The 16,429-nt window shown below is 45.3% G+C and overlaps 1 long non-coding RNA gene across 2 annotated transcripts; it reads left to right on the top strand.

The window, feature by feature from the left end:
• The first annotated feature begins 10,355 nt into the window (after window positions 1-10,355).
• Window positions 10,356-13,178, top strand: LOC124681449. 2 transcript variants are annotated; one of them, XR_006995870.1, is made up of 2 exons: window positions 10,356-12,283; window positions 12,948-13,178. It is a non-coding gene; the product is annotated as an uncharacterized LOC124681449 (long non-coding RNA). The 2 variants fall into 2 exon arrangements; XR_006995869.1 differs by having other exon boundaries at window positions 12,943-13,178.
• The last annotated feature ends 3,251 nt before the right edge of the window (window positions 13,179-16,429 follow it).

Below are 16,429 nucleotides of genomic sequence, written 5' to 3'. Positions count from 1 at the left end.
CCGTTCATTTTTCGGAAGTTAGCTTCACCTTTTGAAGTTTTTTTTTCATTTTTCGGAAGTTCACTTTATTTTGTTTGATGTTCACTTAATTTTTCGGAAGTTCACTTTATTATTTTCAGTTCACATCATTTTATTGGAAGTTCACTTTAAGATTTATCAAACATGCCCAAAAATTACTTTTTTGTCAAATTCACCTAGGTCAAAACAGTAGTTCACTTTGTAAACCGCGAGGAAGTTCACTTTGCATCGGGCAGAAGTTCAATTTTAACACGCCGAGAAAATTACTTTTTGTCGAAATTTACTTTGATCAAAATGAAGTTCATTTTGTACCACTGTTATCACCAGAATTTGACCGAGTCAGAGGTGGGCCGCGATCAAGATGGACTTGAAGATATATATATGGAAGAAATACGTGAATCGGCCTTGTGCAACGTTTGGGCTAATTTGCCCTTGTATCATGTAACATATTAGATTACGTGTCGGTTTAGAAGTTAGAGTTTTACCCGTGCACGGTTAGGTGCACGCCTGAGTTAGAAAGTCCCTTGGACTATAAATATGTATCTAGGGTTTATGGAATAAACAACAACCAACGTTCAACACAACAAATCTCGGCGCATCGCCAACTCCTTCGTCTCGAGGGTTTCTCCGGTAAGCACCATGCTGCCTAGATCGCATCTTGCGATCTAGGCAGCCAAGCCTGCCCACGTTGTTCATGCGTTGCTCGTGCTTCGAAGCCTTTTTGATGGCGAGCAACGTAGTTATCTTAGATGTGTTAGGGTTAGCATTGTTCTTCGTATCATATGCTTTCGTAATGCAACCCTTGCACATCTAGCCGCCCTTACACCTATCTTAGGTGTAGGGGCGGCACCCCGCTTGATCATAGTTTAGTAGATCCGATCCGTTACGGTTGCTCCTTGTTCATCAAGGATTAGTTTAACATCCGCAATAGTTAGGCCTTACAAAGGGTTGGAGGATCCAGCGGCGTGTAGGGTGGAGTTTGCTAGCCCTAGACAGGACGTCCGGGGATCAACCTCGTGTTGGTTTTTAGGCCCTGTCTAGGATCGGCTTACGGTCACCGTGCACGAGCGCGAGGCCCAATCGTGAGTAGGATGATCCGATTATGCGGTGAAAACCCTAAATCGTCGTAGATCGCATTAACTTTATCTTAATCAAGCAGGACCACCATATATTCGGACAACTTGTACGAATCATGGGTGGATCGGCTCTTTGAGCCGATTCACAGGATAACCTGAGAGCCGATCGAGGCTCGTATTTAACGTTTACGTGTATGCCATGCAGGAAACTAAGCGAGGCATCATCCAACACCTTCCCGACCAGGTATAGGTCAGGTGGCACGCCCTTGCGATAGCATCGGACGTGTGACCAGGAGGCTTTGCGGGCCGTCGCTCTGAGGGACTGGGGCCAGCCGCAGCCCTAGTTGTTCCCGGCTCTACTGTGTTGCCAGTCACTACCCGCCGGTGGGTTTCTGACGCCAACACATTCTGGCACGCCCGGTGGGACAACCTTCGACATCCAGCACATCGCCATCTACATCCGAGATGGCGGAAAGCACTCCGGTCAAGTACGAGGATCTGCCTGATGAGCTCAAGAAGAAACATGACGAGATCAAGGCAACCCTCGAAGCCGAACTCATCGGCTCTTTTCACAGAACCCGCTCCCATGGCGTCAGGTGGAAGGGGTTCACACCTGAAGGCGCACTCGATGGAGTGGACCTGTCCGCCCCGTCAGAAGAACGCACCAGGTCGCTGCGTCAGGAGATCAACTACATGGTGGCTCATTCGCTGCACCGTCACTCTGAGAGCCTGGTGAACACTCTGGAGCGCATCGCTCTGCGCGTGATCCAGGAAGTCATGAGCCATCAGTACCCTCTGTCAAGACCAGCTCGCGGGACCGGTCAAGGAGAGGTGCCACTCCAGTCCCGTCCACCGTTGCCATGCGCATCGGCAGCACCGGAAGTGCCGAGTTCACCGGCATACGCCGTTAATGTGGTAGAGTGTACTTACCATGGAGAAGGCCAGCCAGAGTTCTCTTGCAATATCAACATGGTAGGACCTGGACACCGCTCTGGTAAGGACGGAGATGAGGGCAGTTGCTCTCATAGCAAAGACACAGAGGAAGCCGCTCCACGCGATCGGCTCCGCCAAGACGGCAAGCGCTACGTCACAGAGGGAGAAGTGAAAAACATAGGATATCAGCGACCTCTCTCTGATCACCTCCTCAACAAGTATGTGAGCCAGCATGACCAACGCCGGCGATACAACGACGATGATGATGAAGATCGTCTGACTAGGGACGACGGTAGGCGTCGTCGGCATGATCACGACGAGGAGCGATACGAGCGCCACGCCAAAGAAAAATCGAGGAAGCAAGACGACGTGGATAGGACTGGGACTGCCCCTTCTTCAGATACTGCTGGGATTCAGGAATGAGCCGATTGCCAACAATCGGCAATTGCCCAGAATGTAAACAAAGGAAGAAGGATGCAGCTAACGTGTCCGTGTTCAAGCGTCTAGGGCCTCTCCCGCCTCGGACCAAGCATGCTGAGTCCGCTCGGGTGGAAGGTCTCGAGGAACTGGAGGACGATGATGAAGAAGACAAGTATCATCGGCCAAGGTGGTGCCTGATGGGCTCAGCCGTACCCAGAAGCGAAGGGTTCAACGTCTACGTGGGTTAGAAGAAGCTGAAGGATTATACCTGCACACATTGAGGAAGGCACGGCCTGATCTGGCCGCCAAAATTCAGCGAACCCTGGACGAAGAAGGTCGGCCACAAGGAAAAGAGTGGCGCCCCAAGCAAAGGAAAGCCGATGATGAGACATCGGCTGGCACAAACATGGTCTTCATCCTTCCAACGGAGTTTAGCGCTCAAGGATTATACGAAGCACCTGTGGCACAATTGGACTGCGGCCCATGGCCGGTCATCTTTGAGAAGCCACAAGAAAGAAGTTACAGGCATCTGAAGGCCCTGTACTTGCGAGGTTACATCAATGGGCAGCCTGTCAACAAGATGTTGGTAGACACCGGAGCGGCAGTTAACATTATGCCATACTCCATGCTACGTCGGTTGGGACGCTCCAGCTCGGATCCGATCAAGACCAATGTAACACTGAGCGATTTCAACGGCCAAGCATCTGACGCACAAGGTGTTCTGAATGTGGATCTGACCGTAGGAAGGAAAACTGTCCCTACGACGTTCTTTATTGTCGACAGCAAGAGTACCTATGTTGTCCTACTAGGGAGAGATTGGATCCACGCCAACTGTTGCATTCCATCCACGATGCACCAATGCCTAATACAGTGGGATGGAGATGAAGTAGAAGTCGTCCACGCAGATGATTCGATCGAGATTTCAACAGCTGGCATGGACGTTTGGGAGACATCAGGCCAAGAGCCACTCTCAGGCATCAATTTGGACGACTGCGAGCGCATCGACGTGACAAAGAACGGGGTTAGGCTGGTTTTATCCACCGGCCTGACCGTGTAACAAAGAAAACGTCGATGGACGAACGTGGCGAGGCTGATCCTTGTGATCGGCCCCAAAAAGTTTATGGAGGGACATTACAAAACCTTCATCGAACAAGCAACGTGGAGGCCGATTCCAGCAATCGGCCAAAATTATCCTGACCTTCCATTCTGTTTGGGTTCAACATTTGATCCAACAGGGAATACCTAAAGAGCCGATACCATCAATTCTCTTGACCGAATCGGCTCGGGGGGCACCTAGGTGGATGAAACACGAGGATATGCAGTAGGAATGTCTTGCAAGTGCCCAGCAACCCAAGATATTCTTTGATGATGGGTATTGAGGTATGGGGGCCGATACATAAATCGGCCGTAAAAAAATCAAAAAAAATTTAAGCACAGCCGATGCAGCAGACATCGACTTAAGGATATAAAGCCGATGCGTGGCCATCGACTCGAGAGGTATAACTGTGATAATCAGAGGATCAATGGAGCAGGAAGTGGATCCTCTCTTCAAGGATCTCCGGGTTCTCTTTGCGAGTATTCGTGTCCGCAGTATCGGCTGGGGCAGTTTGAGGATCATGACCTTGACCAATGCCAAGAACAGCATGGACGTGCAGATTAGGTTAAGGATAGATTGCATCAAATCCGCCAAAGAAAGGAGCCGATCTGACCAGCCAGGCGCAAGAAGTAGACCGAAGAAGCTCGGGGGGCAGCTCACCTTGAAGGTTCTCTGCTCTGGGGAGCCGATGTTGTTGAAATCGGCTGGCTACGTCATGATTGGAGGCCAATGGCGGCACATTTGGCTGATTCGCCTTGATTAAGGCTCGGGGGAGCCGATTTGGTTGGAATCGGCTAGCCCTACATCGCAACTGGTCTGGAGAGTGGTGTTCTGTTACGGAGTCATCAGTTTGAGCATCCAAGACAGTTCCAGGGCTCTGTTAAAGACGCCTGCTCAAGATCAAGTCGCCAGCCTGCTAAGAACGGCTGTGCCATCGTCATCGGCAGAACTGGCTAGCTTGGAGGGATGACTGAATTGGCCTGTCTCGCAGATTATCGTGAGAAACTGATGCGTTGCCATCAGTCATTAAGCATGGATTAGGCCAACAGTCGACAAAGTCAGATGAGAAGAAATCGGCGAAATCAAGTTAAGGGAAATTCTTCATTAATATTGGGATTTCTTACAATGAAGAGCCGACTGCTCGAAAGAAGAACAAAAGAAGAGCCGATTGCTCAAGGGACTACTGTTCCTACATAACTACTCCTCGCTAGCGTCGTCGTCGGCGTCGCCATCGGCGCTACTGCCGGAGAAGTCCTCGCCGCTGCTGCCCCGGCCGTCGGCTGGGGCTTCCTCCTCCTCCTCGTCATCATCATCATCCTCGCTATCCGCCCAGCTGCGGAAGCGCTTCGTTGGAGGATACCCAGCGGAGGAGGAGGAATCGTCTTCCTCCTCCTCATCTTCTCCTTCCTCGTCGTCATCATCGTCCTCGCTGTCCGCCCACATGCGGGAGCGCTTCTTCGACGGGAGCCTGGCGGAGGGGGAGGCCTTGGTCTTCTCTCGCTTCTCCTTCCTTCTTCTCCTTGTCGGAGGAGATGGGGTTCGCCCCGGAGTGGAGGTCGTCCTCTTCCTTGTTCTTCGGCGACGATTGGAGGGGGAGGCCTGAAGCGGAGGAGGAAGAGGAAGACATGGCTGCAGAGGAAGAGGGTTTTTTGGCGTTGGTGGACAAAGCAGAGCAAGGGGATGGAGTGGTGAACCGTTTGGCACAGATAAATAAAAGGAGTGTAGTGGAGATTTAATGCCATGACGGTTCTCGAGGACGTGATGCCGAAATTGTCAATTCGTACAGAGAAGCTCAGGAGGCGAGGCGTAATGATGGAAGATTCGCGTCGGTTCTCGCTCCGCCACGACATGACCCGACGAAAGGAAAGCGTAATGATTTTGGAAATGTCATTTCCAAAACCAGGGGGGCATGTGTTATCACCAGAATTTGACCGAGTCAGAGGTGGGCCGCGATCAAGATGGACTTGAAGATATATATATGGAAGAAATACGTGAATCGGCCTTGTGCAACGTTTGGGCTAATTTGCCCTTGTATCATGTAACATATTAGATTACGTGTCGGTTTAGAAGTTAGAGTTTTACCCGTGCACGGTTAGGTGCACGCCTGAGTTAGAAAGTCCCTTGGACTATAAATATGTATCTAGGGTTTATGGAATAAACAACAACCAACGTTCAACACAAACAAATCTCGGCGCATCGCCAACTCCTTCGTCTCGAGGGTTTCTCCGGTAAGCACCATGCTGCCTAGATCGCATCTTGCGATCTAGGCAACGACAAGCCTGCCCACGTTGTTCATGCGTTGCTCGTGCTGAAGCCTTTTTGATGGCGAGCAACGTAGTTATCTTAGATGTGTTAGGGTTAGCATTGTTCTTCGTATCATATGCTTTCGTAATGCAACCCTTGCACATCTAGCCGCCCTTACACCTATCTTAGGTGTAGGGGCGGCACCCCGCTGATCATAGTTTAGTAGATCCGATCCGTTACGGTTGCTCCTTGTTCATCAAGGATTAGTTTAACATCCGCAATAGTTAGGCCTTACAAAGGGTTGGAGGATCCAGCGGCGTGTAGGGTGGAGTTTGCTAGCCCTAGACAGGACGTTCCGGGGATCAACCTCGTGTTGGTTTTTAGGCCCTGTCTTGGATCGGCTTACGGTCACCGTGCGCGAGCGCGAGGCCCAATCGTGAGTAGGATGATCCGATTATGCGGTGAAAACCCTAAATCGTCGTAGATCGCATTAACTTTATCTTGATCAAGCAGGACCACCATATATTCGGACACCTTGTACGAATCATGGGTGGATCGGCTCTTTGAGCCGATTCATAGGATAACCTGAGATCCGATCGAGGCTCGTATTTAACGTTTACGTGTATGCCATGCAGGAAACTAAGCGAGGCATCATCCAACACCTTCCTGACCAGGTATAGGTCAGGTGGCACGCCCTTGCGATAGCATCGGACGTGTGACCAGGAGGCTTTGCGGGTCGTCGCTCTGAGGGACTGGGGCCAGCCGCAGCCCTAGTTGTTCCCGGCTCTACTGTGTTGCCAGTCACTGCCCGCCGGTGGGTTTCTGACGCCAACAACCACACGGAAGTTAACTTTGAATCGCATAGAAGTTCACTTTAAACACACCGAAATTTACATTTTGACGAAATTCACTTTAGTCAAAAAAAAACGGTTGTTCACTTTGTAGCATACGGAAGTTTACATTGCACATCGTGGAAGTTCAATGTAAACATGCCAGGAAATTACTTTTTGTCAAAATTTGGTTTATTCAAAACGGAAGTTCACTTTTTACGGCATGGAAGTTCACTTCGTTTTTTCGAAAGTTCGCTTCATTTTTTCTGAAGTTCACTTCATTTTTCGGAAGTTTACTTCATTCCTTTCGGAAGTTCACTTCATTTTTTTGGAAGTTTATTTCATTTTTCGGAAGTTCACTTCATTTTTCAAAAATTCACTTCATTTTTCTCGGAAGTTCACATCTTTTTTCTCGGAAGTTCATTTCATTTTTCGGAAGTTAACTACACTTTTTGAAGTTTTTCATTTTTCGAAAGTTCACTTCATTTTGTTGGAAGTTCACTTAAATTTTCAGAAGTTTACTTTATTATTTTTAGAAGTTCACATCATTTTATTGGAAGTTCAAATTAAGATTTATCAAACATGCCAAAAATTACTTTTTTTGTCAAATTCACGTAGGTCAAAACAGTAGTTCACTTTGTGCACCGTGAGGAAGTTCACTTTGCACCGTGCAGAAGTTCACTTTTAACACTCCGAGAAAATTACTTTTTGTCAAAATTTACTTTGGTCAAAATGAAGTTCAGTTTGTACCACACGGAAGTTAACTTTGAATCGCATGCAAGTTCAATTTAAACACACCGGAAATTTACATTTTGACGAAATTCACTTTAGTAAAAAAAAAGGTGGTTCACTTTGTAGCATACGGAAGTTCATATTGCACCTCGTGGAAGTTCAACGTAAACATGCGAGAAAATTACTTTTTGTCGAAATTCGGTTTAGTCAAAACGGAAGTTCACTTTTTACGGCTTGGAAGTTCACTTAATATCGCACGAAAGTTCACTTTAAACACGAAGGGAAATTACTTTTTGACGAAATTCACTATGCTCAAAACGGAAGTTCACTTTGTACCACGCGGAAGTCCATTTTGAACGCGCGAGAACATCAAATCATACAAGCCGGAAATTTCCCTTTGTCAAAGTTCACTTTCATCGGGGCAGAAGTTCACTTTGAACTGTGTGGAAGTACATTTCGAACATGGCTAGAACTTTTATAGCGCGACCAGAAGTTCACTAACACATATTGGGTAGTTCACTTCCATATCCGACCAGCTCGTGTGCTCTGTTTTTCTGGGTGGAAATCATACGCATAGAAATCATCCGTACGGCCTTCGATTGCGCAAATTGATCGACCCCATGTACAATTATCACTAATATAACTCTATTAATACTCCAATCCACCACAGTGCCACATATAATCCATCTGGATGAGCCAATTTCAAAATATTCTTATGTTGCTGTTATCTCCAATTTTGTGTATTTTTGAAATTAAATTAAAACCATTAAGAATTTGGAAAAAAGTTCAACATGAAAAAGTTGCACCTAATCCATATATTTTCAACATAATTTCATTTGGAACATTCTCACAAGTGGTTCGGAAATAAATCGCAAAAAATAGTACAAAAAAACAAGAAATTTAGAAATCAGAATCATGTTTTTCAAATCTGCTCTTAAACTGTACAAAATTGGGGAAAATTCTCTATATAAAAAAGTTGTGCCTAGTCAATAGCTTTCCAACGGTGTATCATACGCATCAATCCGATAAACAGTTTGGAAATTAGACCTAAAAAACTGGGCGAAAACTGTGAAATCCGCGGAAATGTTGTTTTATATATTTAAAATTAACTTTAAACAATAGAGAATTTGGTGAAACAGTAAGCACAAAAAAGATGTGAAATTTCCATTGGTATATTATATGCATCATTTTGATCAGTGATTCAAAGATGAAATTAAAAATATTGTTCGCACGAACATGTAATTCAGTGCTACGCCAAGAAGTTCACTGCGAAATACCTAGAAGTTCACAAGTGGTTCAAGAGTAACTATTTTGAACATGAGTGAAAAAATTTATAGCACGATCGGAAGTTCACTAACAGATATTGGGAAGTTCACTTCTACATTCGAGAAGCTCATGTACTCTATTTTTCTAGGCGGAAATCATACGCATAGAAATTATCCCTACGACCTGCGATTGTACAAATTGACCGGCCCTATGTATAATTTGCACTATTATAACTCTATTAATACTCCAACTCATCGTACTATCACACCTAATCAATCTGGATAAGCCAATTTCAAAAAGCTCTCCTGTCGTTGTTATGTTAGATTTTGCATATTTCTGAAATTGAACTTAAACCATTTAGAATTTGAAAAAAAATTCAACACGAAAAAGTTATGCCTAATCAATATCTTCTAAAATCTCATTTGAAACATTCCGACAAGTGGTTCGGAAATAAATCCTAAAAAACAGTAAATAAAAACAAGAAATTCGGAAAGTAGAATCATGTTTTTTTTCAAATCTGCTCTTAAACTGTAAAAAATTGTGGAAAAAGATCTATATGAAAAAGTTGCGTCTAGTCAATAGCTTTCCAATGGCATATCATATGCATCAATCCGATAAACCGTTTGGAAATTATAGCTTAAAAACTGCACGAAATTAGTGAAATTTGCGAAAATGTTGTTTTATATATTCAAAATTATTTTTAAACAATAATTTTTCTGGAAAAACAACGAACACGAAAAAGATGCGAAATTACTATATGAATCCAACGGTATATTATATGCATCATTCCGATAAGTGATTCAAAGATTAAACTAAAAATAGTGTCCGCATAAACATGTAATTCTAGTGTTCTGGAAAGTAGAATCATGTTTTTTTTCAAATCTACTCTTAAAATGTACAGAATTGGGGAAAATGATCTATATGAAAAATTTGCGGCTAGTCAACAGCTTTCCAATGGCGTATCATATGCATCAATCCGACGAACAATTTGGAAATTGGAACTCAAAAAGTGCACGAAATTAGTGAAATCCGCGAAAATGTTGTTTTGTATATTCAAAATTATTTTTGAACAGTAGAGAATTTGGAAAAACAATAAACACGAAAAAGATGCGAAATTACTATATGAATCCAATGGCATATTATATGCATCATTCCGATAAGCGACTAAAAGATTAAGTTAAAAATATTTTCTGCATAAACATGTAATTATAGTGTTCCACCAAGAAGTTCACTATGAAACACCAAGAAGTTCACAAGTGGTTCGAGAATAGCATATATATACATACATATATATACAGAATAAGTAATTCTGCACCCGGGTCGGTTCAACCGAGCCGGACCGTGTAGCTTTTGCACCGAACCTCCGCATGTGCTTGGCAACCCACCGCTGTACCGCATCACGTCGTAATTTTCTTTTGCATTTTATAAACTCTGGCGGTTTTGTTTGGGAGCTAGCCCACTACGCAGCCGTACCTGAAATTTTTTTCTTGCCTTTTTCTAATCCAGAGCGTCCAGCGATGAGCGGTTTGGAGATCGGAATTGAGGCGCGGCGGCGACCGGTTTCGCGTCTGGCGGCGGTGGCGGCGGTGGGGTAGCGTCCGGCTGAATCGGGAGCCAGGCGAGTAGGGGGTTGGTTCTGCGCTCTCGCTGGAGTCGGCGACGCCGTGGCCGGCCGGCCGAATCGGCGGCATGGTGAGCAAGCGGGTCGTAGCTGCGGGTGGCATCGGCATCGCCCCCATCTTCTCCTCTCTCTACCACAAGTGCTGTGCTGCCTTTCGCCGGTCATACTGCGGCAGCCCGGCGAGCGGCGTCTCACGAACTCGGTCCACGTTCATCTTCCGTTCAGTCTAAAATTTTCCGGTAAGATCCATGCGACCTCTTCTCCTGCAAACTGCATCCGTATGCAGACGAGAAACGCGTCCACAATTACATCGATCCGCACTGAATTAGTTGGTTTAGTCGCTAGTACTAGCAGCCACACTGAATAAAATTTGCCTGTTCTATCTTTTCCAGTGCGAGGGTACTCTTGGAGGTTGCTTTGCTTCTGCTAGTGTATTCTGTTATGGTGATTCCGTTTGGTAGCAGCGGTGCAACACCATCTTCCTCACAACTTATTTGTTATGTTGCCCCTTTTACAGTAGAATGATAGATAGCACCAGCATATTACATGATGCTTGGGTTTGCATATATTTTATACATCGATTAGTGCTGCTGATTTAGTCATTGACGCAAATATGGTGCAAATTCTTTAGTAAGTTATCTTTACAATTACTTTGTCACTGCACACTCTTTGAGGAATTAAATTGATGACAAATTGCATGCTATTCTTGAATAAAGCAACCTGTATAATTTTGGAAAGTGCAGTGGCCGCCCGTTCCTTTATGGTCAATTTTTCAATCAGAACTAGCAAGAAGGTAAAACATGTTGCTGGTAATTATGTCCTGTTCTTTGAAGTTGACATAATAGTACAGACCCACCAATTGTTGTGTTTATGTTTAGCTTTGGAAAATGGATTCATCCTGTACTAAAGAGTTCTAATTACCCATTATTATTTTCCATGGATTAGAAACTTAAGCATTTCCAGTATGCAATGATTTCCATTCTCAGGTCTTCTTTTGTTGACAGTGAGTACTATTCAAGCATTGGTTGCTAGTGATGTTTCAGATTATTTTTACCTCCTATTGAGGCATCAAGGTACAACTGCATAGATATTTATTCATTACCTATTCATATTTCTTTCTTCACCAATTGCTTTTAAAGGCATTACCCCCTTTCATAAGCTGTAGACCATTCAAATTAACCAATCCAACATTTTTCACTTACCTATGGACCATTTTTTTTTTGAGGTCTTAGGGGTGGGGCAGGGAGGAGATACCCCATAGCTTGTTGCATTCACTCGAAGCTGACTCGGAACATTAAAAAGTTCAGATTACAAATGCCCATAGACAGCTAGCAAGGGAGATAGAGTAATGCCACACTAGCCTACGCAGGAGAGCAGAAAAGAGCGGTAATAGAGTAGACCTGTTTTTATCAGCCATTGCATTATTTTTTACACGAAGTGCAATTAAGTCACCAGGGCGTCGAATGACCCAGCTAGCCCCCCTTGTCCGCTCCATCACATATGCTCGATGTGGTTTAGTGTACCAACCGTGCTCGCATCACTGGCCGGCCGACATAATTTCCTTTCGCTTACTTTACGTTGCTTGACCCAGCTAGTCGCCCTTGTCAGCTCCATCGCACCTGCTCGGTGTGGTTTAGGTACCAATCGTACTCGCATCACTGGCCGGCATAATATCCTCTCTCTTCTTTTACGTTGCTTGGGACAGTTAATTTCTTTCTCGTTGTGGGGGGCTCGGTTTGGGAACTGCCGACTCGGCATTTTCTGTTCTAATTGGGATCGGTAGCCGCATGCTGTTTTGAAGGCAGGCGTCGAGAGCTTTCAACGGCGAGGGTACAGGCACGCGACAACTGTAGTTGGCCTTGTCGGCCGACGGTAGCATCGCATCGATGTTGCGGGAACTTTTGACAGCCGTCGGTGACTCGTCGGCTGACGGCAACATCAAGGAAAGTGGCACTGCGAGAGGCGTCATGGTGTGGTGGGTGGCTGGCACAGCAGCGACCGGTGCGAGAAGCTTCACCACATGGTGGGGCCGGACTGCGACGAGTGGGTAAGTAACAAATTCTATGCCAAATGAATTTATCTGCCTACAATTTTTGAATTGATATATTATCATTCCCGGCAACATATTGTGTCGTAATCATTTATGGCCGAAGATACTAACAAGAAAAGTACTAAAGAACAACTTATGTGTTTAACCCTGCAATATTGTAGAACACTCTTCCAGTTCAGGGAACCCTGATACATTAAACAAAAATCTTGTGTTTTTCTGTTCCTGTGAATCAAAGAAGTTTTTTCTCTTGCAAAGTCCCCTAGTCATGCCGAAAAAATATCAAGGATAGGTGTAGCTGACTAATGCCCGCAACCATGGTATACTCAAAACGTGTTCTCCCATCCATGTTCATGACTCCAGGATGCAACTCTATATACTCTGAATGTGGCTAATTCCTCTTTGTTTTAATTTTTTTTGTTTGTTAATGTTTGGTAGGCAGAGTATATAGTTATCCTGAATCCGAATGTAGGCTTACAGGATCCAACTAGTCTCTACATCATCGTAAATATACGGATGATGATGTGACAATGAACATTCATATCTTCTTAAAGGCCATGTCACCTTCGTACTGAATCAATTTTTGCCAAAGGAATTCTTTGATTGCAAATTATGTTCAGTTTCTTGAATCTTATGCTAATTCTGACCCCATTTTTCAGGACAGCCAGTAATGTTCAAAACATTAAGAGGAACTGGGATGTGTCCTTCTCCTGGGGTACACATGGAAATGTAGAGCTGCACCGCATGTTCTGGTCTTCAGCGCCGAGACACCTAGTAGGATGGAAATACAACATCAAAGCATAGTGTACTGGAGTTGTTGATGTAACCAGATAATTCGCACTGACTGTAATTACGTTCACATATTTCATTTATTTTCGATATGCACTTTATTCTATGGGCACATGAGGCTATTCGTGAAATACCTAGAGACATGCGTGCATGTTGACATATGTATTGTTTGCATGAAGTTCTTACCTACTCAGGCACGTAAATCTTACATTGTGTAAACAGGCTGTCCTTTTTTCTCATTGGCACATCAGAACCTGTCAGTTAGTTTTGCGTACATTTATTATAGTGTAATCCTTTTAATCAATTTTTTAAGTTGCCTCGAAAATTTCTTCCCGTTATTTAGGTGTAATCTGGACTTTTATCAAATTTTTAGGTTGCCTCAACTGGTTGGCCTAATTTCTTGCGATGGAGTACAACTTCAGTTAGTCAGACCATGTTCTTTTGTTCGTAACCAGATTTTATTAGCTAAGGTTTTTTCTCTTACATAGATGTTGGATACACGGGTTGGCGTGGTATCTTTCCTTGTGGCATGCAAGGATTCTTACGCTGCACCAATGAAATATTACGTAGTGGAAAAGTCGAGCGGACGAACCGGACTGAGCGCGCATGAGTGAGCGACGTAATTTTATGTTGCCTGGCGCGCGGGCGGTTGGAACCTGGAGCGGACGCGCAGGCCGGTAGAGGCACTGCCGATAACCATACGTGGGTGGGCGGGCCGGGCGGGCCGGGCGGGGAGCAGAATAATATTCTGCCTCAGGGAGTCAAATAGCGCGTCTCTATACCACGTCCTATATATATATATATATAGATATATATATATATATATATATATATATAGGGTCGCACTATTCTGAAACCGGTGCTCAAAATAATATTTTGAGCACCACCCGATCCTTATAGAGGTGATGCGATGGACCGACTGGTCCAATCCAAAATACCTGCCCCCACTAACGAACCACCCCACGACCTGTCGACCTTCACCATCTCCCACCTCCAGACTCCCCACGCTGCCCCTTAATCCTCGGCCGCCGGCGAGCCTGCTGCTCCTCCCGACAAGAACCGAGCTTCTCCTCCACCCGCCGGCGCGGCGCGCACTCCACCCCCTGCCGGCGATCCTGCTGCTTCCCTGACGCCGACGAGCTCCCTGCTTCCCCGACCGCCCGCGAGCTCCCTGCTTCCCCAACCGCCAGCCACCTCATACCCGCTCCAGATCCCTCCGGCGAGCCGCCCCTACAACCTTCAGCGCGCAGAACCGCTCACGCCGGCGGTCCGCCCGTGCATCCGGATTCTCCTCCTCCGCAGCCATGTCTTCCCCGCCCCGGCGGAATGGCCAGGCCCCGCAGCTTCTTCCCCAACGCCGGTGGAGACCCGCACCACCCCTCCTCCCCTCCATCGCCGCGGATTCAACAGGCAGATGGAACACGAGCAGACATGGAACGAATCCAATTTGGGGATTTTTCCCTTTTGTTTCTGTGTGCTCCGTTCCATCCCTGGTTGATGCGCGATGTACTGCCAGTCTGCCAAATCATGTTCAAAGTACACGTTATGGGGACACCTTCTCCTGCCGCAGTTCCAGTTCGTTTCCCCAAAGCCCCATAACTGGCAGCTCGCTTTTTTCCTTCAAAAAATCTACTCTGTTTGTTGCATTCGGCAGTACATATGTACTTGAGAAAGAAGTGCAGGTGAGTCGAATCAGTATAGAGTACGAACGAGTCGATACAGACGAGTCGAAGTAGTACAAATAGGCAAATAAATGTCGTATGAGGAAGTGCAGTTGCACACTAGCGGGGATGTGCAACCATTTACAGTGCACAAAAAACTGCCTTCATCTTTTTCTCATGCATCGATTGATGCTACCGTCTCTCTCTTAAGTGCAAGCTGCTGCTGCTCCCTTTAGTTCATTCATAAGTTATTGCGGCTGATCTCTCCATTGCTCTCTTTTCTCTTCTATCTCATGGTCTGCCTGTAAAACCGGCTCATGGTGTGACAGGCTCCAAGGTGATGGCCCCGCCATCGTCCACCCAGCTCGGCGTTATCTCTAAATTTTCAATGTTTGTTGCGCAAGCAGTACAAGCAAGTTCGAAGAAAAGTTCAATCACATGGTCGCAGTAAGTGCAAGAGTATGTTTTCGGTATTGGAGAGGGCAAAAATTCTGGCAGCCCAGCCGCCTTGGTTCGTGGCCGCCGCTCCGTCCAGAGCGCCGCGCGCCCTTGGTCCGTATATCATATTCAGGCAATTAAAAGAAGTACAGTACAACAGTATAATCGTCGGCAGTACAGGTCCGTGGTTGAGTGTGCTACATGTATCCAGAGGAGGGCAAAAGGACGTGCTTGACAGAGTTGGGGACTCCACGCTGCATCTCGACTACTTCCTCTTCTGTTCTAATGCCTGGACAGAACTCTACTTTAACATGTCCCGTTTGATTTTTGATTGCTGGTCCAGGAGAACCAAATAACCGGCATGGTACACTGGTGTATTTCATTTCACAAGTTGATTTATTTTAATATACACTGAGTTGGACGAAAATCCCCAAATATCTTGAGTGCCCTATACCTGTGTTCTAGCTATTTGAGTTTATGCCTCAAAAGAGTTGTTTTCTATCTTCTTTTTTGTGCTGATAGTGTTGTAGTATTGCAGAACGTGCACCGTATTGTCTTTTCCCTTGCCACTTAGTTGGGAAGTATAATCTACCGTTACAGCAGTACGCATAATAGTTTTAGTAAGTTCACAACCCGTCTGGTTGAATAACTAGCAGCCTGTCAGGTAAGTTGTATTTTCTTTGTTCTTAGCAGTACACATAATATTGGAAGATCTAACATCAGTAGCAACTAGCAAGCTACTTACTCTTGGCTATTTTTATCTTTTTGCCACTATTTATAATAGCACACGTAGGATGTAACTGTAAGCAAAATTTATTCCTGTAAAATGCATGTAAGGCAACCTGACACAACATTGCTGTTTTTGTTTGGAGAAAAATGCTAGAAATGATTTAGATTATACACTATTCTCTAGCAGTTATTATGCTCGCTTTGTTATTTCAGATTTAGTGACTTTGTGTCATATTTTAGATGATGGCGAGTTCTCTCGCATAGCTCTAGGAAATATCAGGTTTTGTAAATGCTTTACTGGTTGGGTTCTTTTTCCTTAAAAAAATGTTGTAAGCATCATAACACTAAAGGCCGGATGATGCGTCTTGCTCGAGACATGCATTGCATATTTCTGAAATTCAATGGTGTCTCCTTGACTGAACCGATCCACCTTTTAGCCAATTTTGGGGATGCTATGAGGTCATATGAAATTTGGGAATGCTCCACATGGCAGCGGTCATTGTGTAGGTGTCGAGCTGGTCACGCCTTG

Source organism: Lolium rigidum, unplaced genomic scaffold, assembly GCF_022539505.1.
Source record: "Lolium rigidum isolate FL_2022 unplaced genomic scaffold, APGP_CSIRO_Lrig_0.1 contig_42684_1, whole genome shotgun sequence".
NCBI classification, from domain to species: domain Eukaryota; kingdom Viridiplantae; phylum Streptophyta; class Magnoliopsida; order Poales; family Poaceae; genus Lolium; species Lolium rigidum.
The sequence above is the reverse complement of the archived record's forward strand: the minus strand, read 5'-3'. Positions and strand labels throughout refer to the sequence as shown.